Genomic DNA, 8,811 nt, shown 5'->3' with positions numbered 1-8,811 from the left:
CTGTTTTTAATACCGTCATCCCTTCCAAGCTAATCGTCAAACTTGGAAACCTAGGCATCAACAACCCGACCTGCAACTGGATTATGGACTTCCTGACGAACAGGCCTCAGCTTGTTAGGTAAGGCCACATCTGCTCCACCACCACCACCCTCAACACTGGTGTACCACAGGGCTGCGTACTGAGCCCCTTTCTCTACTCCCTTTTCACCCTCGACTGCAGGCCTGTGAACGGATCTAACTCCTTCATCAAGTTTGCAGACGATACAACGGTGATTGGCCTCATCAGCAACAACGATGAGACTGCATACAGCTAGGAGGTCCGGCACCTAGCCACATGGTGCTCAGACAACAACCTGCTCCTTAACACCTCCAAGACAAAGGAGATCATCGTGGACTTCAGGAAGGCGAAAGGAGGCACACACGACCCCATCAACATTAATGGGATGGCTGTTGAACGTGTTTCCAGTTTTAAGTTCCTGGGGACTCACATTTCGGAGGACCTGTCCTGGACCACCAACACCTCATGCCTGGTCAAGAAGGCTCACCAGCGTCTCTTCTTTCTGAGGACACTGAAGAAGAACCAACTGTCTTCAACTATCCTGGTGAACTTATATCGCTGCACGATAGAGAGCATCCTAACCAACTGTGTCAATGTCTGGTACGGGATCTGTTCTGTTGCTGAGCACAAGGCACTGCAGCGGGTGGTGACAACAGCCCAGCTCATCACAGGGACTACACTTTCTCCCATTGAGGACATCCAGAAGAAACGCTGTCTGCGTCGAGCTCGCAGCATTCTCAAGGACTCCTCTCACCCTGCTCATAGACTGTTTACTCTCCTGCCTTCCGGTAGGCGCTTCCGGTGCCTCCGGACAAGAACCAGCAGACTAATAAACAGCTTTTTTTCCAGAGCTGTTTCATTATTGAACTCTGCCCCCCCACCGATTCCACTAACTCTCTTACCTTGAACTCCAAGCTGCTATAACATTGTTTACACTGCACTACAGGGCTGCATGCATGACTGAACTCTACACACCAGTACTTCATGTTATCTGCTCTACTGGACTGTTTACACATGCACAGCATCATTTGCACTCTATACTGCTCACTTGCACATCTGAAATATGCTCATTTGCACTAATGGACCACTTTCATAACTGCACTAACTTATCTACTGTCTGTAACTCTATTAACTGCATCTACTCATCTATTGCACTGTAACCTCAATAACTGCATTAACTAATCTACTGGACTGTAACCAAATTAACTGCATCAACTCATCTTCTGGACTGCAACCTATTATTAACTCTTATACTGCACCGTAACTTTAATAGCTGTATAACTCATCCAAGCACTGTTACTTCAACAACTGTATTAACTCACCTATTGCATTGCAACTGTAACTGCTAATGTCAATAATCTATGCACACTTAATCACTTGCACTATTGTTTAGTCTAAATTATTATCTGCTCATATCCACCTGTACATTAATGTTCATAGTGTTAATGTTCATAGTATATAGTCATCTCTATATATTGTTCATAGTACATACCTACTGTAAAATATTTTCATAACTGTATAATATTTTATCAATATTGTATTCTGTATTTATTCTAACTGTATATCCTGCACTTGCTAATTACACTTCTGGTTAGACCTAAACTACATTTCGTTACACTGTACTTGTATATGTGTAATGACAATAAGGTTAAATCTAATCTAATCTAAACATTTGCAAAACAGTAAGTGCATTTCTGGTTTTGATTGTTTGATTGCAAGAGACGGCACATGATTCACGTCAACGCTTTTACTGTTTGTACAATAATTTATTGACAGACAGTGTCATTGCGATGCAGACAGGAAAAGACAGCACTGCATAGCACAAACAAATGTAGAAATCTGAACATAAGACAATCTCCTTAGGGAAAACTGTACATGCAGTCTTCCTACACCTCCTGACGTTTCTGTCTTTTGGGCAACGGATTCTCATCCACATCACAACAAATATCTTCTCTTGCGATACAGCGTGAAAATCATCTTTCAGAGTGTCTAATCCAGCCTCTGCAGGCATCAGCTGTGATGTCATCACACGTTACATCCATGGCAGCCAGAAGGGTCATCTGTGTATGCGGCTGGTGATCATATACTTTTAATCTTCATGCTGAGAAAAATTCCTCAATGGGGTTAAGGAATGGAGAGTAGGGTGAGAGGAACTTCCCAGCATCCTGTTGTGGCACGCAAACCATTGCCTGATGATGTTGGAGCGATGGAAACTGACATTGTCCCAAACTAACACGTACTTTGGCAGGTCATCTCCAATCTGCCCCCTCTGTTGTTCAGGGATGAGATCCCTGTAGAGAGTGTCAAAAGACTGTTTAGGTGTGAAAAGAGGCCGTCTGCAACCCAGTGAAGTTGTCTTGCAGTCCTATGTGGAGGAAACGTCACAGGCGACAGACGTGCTTCACCTCTCCCCTCTAATACAACACGGAATCAGGTTGTTTTATCACTTAACTTGCACTTCTTTCATATTAGTGTATTTTATTCATAGCATACATTGTTAATTATCACTGTCGTTGCTAACTTATCCTGATATCTCAATAACCCCTTGAAAATCTTAAACCAAAACACTCAGCGCCGTTAGCATAGCACAAGCGTGCTAGCGGGCTTTCTGTTTACACTGCTAAATATCATCTCGCCTTCTAGCTGTCTTGTGTGTTAACGGTTTCTCTCTAAAGCGTATATACTAAGATTCATCAAGCAACCTTGGTAAGTTGGAATTACTCTTCAAACCCGGTGAGTTATGGCTTCTTCTCTTATTATTGTCACTTGCACCTCATGTCATATGTTTAGCTTAGCCTTCTCTGTCAGCGGCGAGGGCTTTACATGCGATAAAAGCAGGGAAATAGCTAGGCTGACAGAGAAGATCTCAGAATTAGAGTCTCGCATCCAATCTTTATCTGAGGATAGTAAGAATGTAAAGAGCTTAGAAAACACTTTGGATGCGAGCAATACTAGCGCGCACAGTTCGGTTCCGGTTGAACTACCCCCGCAGCTGGGAAGCTTTGTGACTGTGAGACGGTGTAGTCGCAGGTCAAAACATCACTCAACCGTTCCGACTACAGTTTCGAACAGGTTTGCCCCGCTCAGCGACGCACCGACTGAGAAACCTGCTGAAAGTGCCCTAGTTATCGGTGATTCTAATGCTCGGAACGTTAACATAGAGGCACCAGCCACCATAGTCAAATGTTTACCGGGAGCCAGAGCGCCTGACATCAAGTCAAATTTAAATGTGCTGGCTAAGGCTAATCGTAAATTCAGTAAGATTGCTATTCACGTCGGCACAAATGATGTTCGACTCCGTCAATCGGAGATCACTAAAGATAATATTAAAGAGGTGTGTGAGCTCGCAAGCACAATGTCAGAAACTGTAATATTCTCTGGCCCCCTCCCCACTTATCGTGGTGATGAGATACATAGCAGAGTATCATCACTAAATGGCTGGTTGTCTGAGTGGTGCCTGCAGAATGATATTGTTTTTATAAATAACTGGAAGAGTTTTGAGGGCAGACCTGACCTGTTGAAAAGAGATGGTCTCCACCCCTCCTGGGCTGGAGCTTCTCTACTCTCTAGAAATATGGCACATAGTCTTAATGCTAAAACTTGACTCACTGGGGCCCAGGTCAGGAAGCAGACTGAATGGCTTAACCAACGGTCTGCTTGCCGTCTCACGTTGCAGAACACACATAATACACAACATGCGATAATACTTTCTCCCAAACATCATAAAATAGAGACTGTGTCTGTCCCCCGGATTAGTAAACATAAAATAAAGCGTAAACCTCTCAAAGGTCATTTAATTAACGTTAAACTAACTAAACATGAACATAATACAGATAATCAACTGTTACGACTCGGATTGCTAAATATTAGATCTCTCTCGAATAAAGCACTTTTTGTTAATGATATGATAACAGATCATAAAATAGACATGCTCTGTCTCACAGAAACATGGCTAAAGCCAGATGATTATATTGCGTTAAATGAGTCTGTCCCCCAAGATTACTATTATACACACGAGCCTCGCCTAAAAAGCAGAGGGGGAGGTGTTGCTGCACTATACCGTAACTCTTTTAGCATTTCCCAGAAGTCTAATCCTAAATACAATTCTTTCAAAGTCATGGTACTTGATGCATCAATACCTAATACTAAGGACAAAACATCTTTAAAATTTAAAAGATGCGTTTCTTGATAATTTGCCTGAATTGTCTCAAATCTCTAGCATGAGTAATAACGTTGAAGATCTTGACTTTACCATTGAAAATATTAATGCCACCTTCTCGGAAACGCTAGACATAGTTGCTCCCTTGCGCTTAAAGAAGAGTAAAAATGACAGACCGACACCGTGGAAAAATGAACACACTCAGGCTCTAAAGAAAGCGGCACGAAAAATGGAGCACAACTTTAAGAAGACTAAATTAGAGGTATTTCGTACTGCCTGGAAGGATAGTACAAAAAAATACAGGAAAGCCCTAAAAACGTCTCGATCCGCCTACATTTCATCATTAATAGAAGAAAACCAAAATAACCCTAGGTTTTTATTTGATACAGTGGCTAAATTAACCAAAAATAAATCGTCAGCGACTTCTGATGCTGTATACCAGCATAGCAGTGATGATTTTATGAACTATTTCACCAATAAAATCCAAGATATTCGAGAGAAAATTATAACTATGCAACCAGATGCGAAACCCACTGAACATATGAATAACTACAGCACCCCTAAGGAGAAATTATGTTTATTTTCTACTATAGATCACGATGAACTATCAAAAATCATTAGATCATCTAAATCGACTACATGCATGCTAGACCCTATACCTACAAATCTTCTGAAAGAGATGCTCCCAGAAATTATAGATCCTCTACTTAGCATTATTAACTCATCTCTGACATTAGGACATGTGCCTAAAGCATATAAGGTGGCTGTTATAAGGCCCCTTGTCAAAAAACCCCATCTGGACCCTGGAGAACTAGTTAACTATAGACCTATTTCGAATCTACCTTTCTTATCTAAAGTTCTGGAAAAAGTAGTCTCAACTCAAATATGTTCCTTCCTCCAAAGGAATGAGATTAATGAAGATTTCCAGTCTGGATTTAGAGCACATCACAGTACAGAGACTGCTCTGATTAGAGTTACAAATGATCTGCTTATGGCGTCTGACCGAGGTTGTATCTCCTTATTGGTGCTGCTAGATCTTAGTGCTGCATTCGACACCATTGACCACAGCATGCTCCTACATAGACTTGAAAATGATGTCGGTATTAAGGAAATAGCTTTGAAATGGCTTAGATCTTATTTATGCGACCGTTTCCAATATGTAAAAATAAACAATGAGGTATCACGCAAATCGCAAGTCCAGTACGGTGTACCACAGGGCTCAGTACTAGGGCCTATGCTCTTCGCATTATACATGTTACCTCTAGGAGATATAATAAAGCGACACGGAATAAGCTTTCACTGCTATGCTGATGATACGCAACTTTATATTTCCTCGAAGCCTCACGAAACACAGCAATTCCATCGAATAGTGGAATGCATAGTCGATATAAAAAAGTGGATGAGTAGCAATTTTTTATTACTGAACTCGGACAAAACTGAAGTGTTACTTATCGGACCGAAAACCGCCCTACGTAACAACCAAGAAAACTGCTTAACTATTGATGGATGTTCCATAAAACCCTCATCTTCAGCTAAGAATCTTGGCTTTATATTCGATAGTACTCTGTCATTTGAGAACCAGGTCGCCGACACCTGTAAGATTGCGTTTTTCCATCTTAAAAATATATCTAAATTACGTCATATGCTGTCATCATCAGATGCGGAGAAGCTTATACATGCCTTTATGACATCAAGACTAGATTACTGTAATGCACTATTAGGTGGTTGCCCTGCAGGCCTATTACAAAAACTCCAACTGGTCCAAAATGCGGCAGCTCGAGTTCTTACACGTACAAAAAAGTATGAGCATATTAGCCGGTTCTGTCAACCTTGCACTGGTTACCTATAAAGCATCGCATAAATTTTAAAATCTTGCTTATTACCTATAAAGCCTTGCATGGTTTAGCTCCTCACTACTTGAGAGAACTTCTTACGTATTATAGTCCGTCACGTGCACTACGCTCTCAGGCGTCAGGTCAGTTGGTAATACCTAGAATTTCAAAATCAAGTGCAGGCGGCAGATCCTTTTCTTATCTAGCGCCTAAACTTTGGAACAGTCTTCCCTGCAATGTCCGGGAGGCGGACACACTCTGTCAGTTTAAATCTAGACTAAAGACGCATCTTTTTAATCTTGCATACCATACATTATCATAATATATGTCTTTCAAAGATCTAGGCTGCACTAGTTAGATCAACCGGAACCAGGGACACTTCCAATATCAAATGATGCATTTGTTGCATCAAAGATTCCAGAACAGTACTCTACTCTCAGCCAGTCTTGTCTCATTGTTCCAAGGTTACAAGAGTGGAGCGGGCAGGGCGCAATCTATTCCTAGACCTGACAAATGCTGGACGAAGGAAGTGACGTCCCTACAAAACCTCAGCCACTATTAGATTATTAATGATAATTTTAAACCTCATTTTTTATTTTTGCCTTGTTGTGCAAGCACTGTTGAGCTTGTGCAGAGGCTGCAGTCTTTACCAGAGGGGAACTGGAATCACCTGGTTAGGCCTGGTTTCCCTCCGAGGTTTTTTTTCTCCTCCAATGGAGTTTTGGGTTCCTCGCCACCGTTTGCATACTGTTTTGCACTGTTTTGCCTGGCCAGGGGGGCTGCTAGAATTTGGTAGTCTTATTTAATTAACACTATATATAGGAATTTATTGTGTGTCTGAAATATGTCCTGTGTTTTGAATTCCATAACCTTTTATGTTTTACTTATTGTCATTTTTTCTTGTACAGCTGCTTTGTAACAATGAAAATTGTAAAAAGCGCTATATAAATAAAGCTGACTTGACTTGACTTGACTTGACTTGACTTGACTTGACTTGACTTGACTTGACTTGACTTGACTTGACTTGACTTGACTTGACTTGACTTGACTTGACTTGACTTGACTTGACTTGACTTGACTTGACTTGACTTGACTTGACTTGACTTGACTTGACTTGACTTGCTGGATGAGAGATCACATGATATCCAATGGAGAGTTGTTGACAAAGATTCAGGCAGGTGTCTGTGATATACGAACATGCAAATGGATTTAAGGAAATCACTTTTTCCATGAAGCAGTCCACATTAAAAAAATAAAGATTGAAAATACGTAGCATTGAATTGATAACATTTTTGTATTTATGTTTAGTCTTGAACTTTGTAAGAATGTAAAATGTAATCACAAATTCAACCCAATTAAATTGACATGTCTTGTTTTACATGTTAAAAAAATATTGTTCATTTTATAATGGTATGGTCTCGCATGCGATGTTTTAAAAGAATACTTGAGAATGTTTTTACAAAAGAACTTAGCATTACCAACATGTGAATTCTATTTTGCATTGATGTTTATTGCAATCTTATATATATACTGTTTCTCAGTATATATGTCACTTTGAAGTTATGCTTTCAAATGTTTTGAATGGAAAATTGCAATGTGTTGAATACATGTCTTGGATTTCTGAAATGCATGTTCTTTATAACAAACTTTAAAAAAAATCATATATCAGGAATAAAAAAAACATTTCTACATATGTTTGTTTCATCATTGTGTATATATTACTACATACATTTTAATTAATTAAAATTAATAATTCATATGTAGTCATTCATATTAACACATTGCTGGTGTCTATTTAATCTTACAAGGGTGTACATTTTAACACTAGTGGGAAAAGAAAATACTGTGGCAGGCTATACATACACTTCTGTTGGGTGTACAAATAAACTCTTACGGTGTACAAATCTATTCTGAGAGTAATGTACATATTTAACACTTTCAAAAGTGTTATTTTAACTCCAAAACGGAGGGAGTCATATGTACATTTTTGGAGTGTTGAATTTGACTCAATTTGAGTAAAATGTACACTGCTGTTTTTGCTGTGTTCTAAACAGTTAAACACTTTTTTGAAAAAGGATGTGGGGAGTGTGTCCAGGTTGCATGTTTAGGACTTAAGATGCCAAAGTTTTCTGATCAAACTTGACTAATTTCTTAGATTGTTGTAATAAAGTCAGACTGACCCGAGTGCCATGTAGGGCTTTGCTGACTGCCATTCTGAAATTATTTATCTTCTCAAGGAAAAAAGTTGCAAACTTGTCATCAGAAAGCATTTAGAAGGGGACTTGACTTGGGGGTTTGTTAGTCTCTCTACAGTAGCAAAAAGCATATGACTGTTGTTGCAGTTAATAGAAATAATGTCTAGCTTTGCCTAATTCGTTAAAGACATGCAGGCTGTCTTTATAGATATTATCGTGAACTTCAAGTTTTGTTTTTCGCCAAATATGTTCAGCATAAGTTTTTTTCAGTTTGGACAGTTATTTTATTTATTTTAGTAAATAATTTCAGAATGGCAGTCAGCATCAGGTCAGTATTATCAATTTGCCTTATCAATTTGGTATTTTAAATAGTTTGCGTGTAATGAATTAATATAATTTACAAGTTTCACTTTTTTAATGGAAATAGTTAAATGCATCAACTTTTTGATGATATTCTTATGATATGACCAGCACCTATGGTTTCCGTAATCCTGCCATCTAGTGGTAGTTCTTATTTTCTGCACGGTTGCGCATGGATCTGCAGTTGCGTGTGTGTGGATTGTCCAA

The sequence above is a fragment of the Barbatula barbatula genome, assembly GCF_947034865.1.
Source record: "Barbatula barbatula genome assembly, chromosome: 18".
Classification (NCBI taxonomy): Eukaryota; Metazoa; Chordata; class Actinopteri; order Cypriniformes; family Nemacheilidae; genus Barbatula; species Barbatula barbatula.
This window is presented reverse-complemented; position numbering follows the sequence as displayed.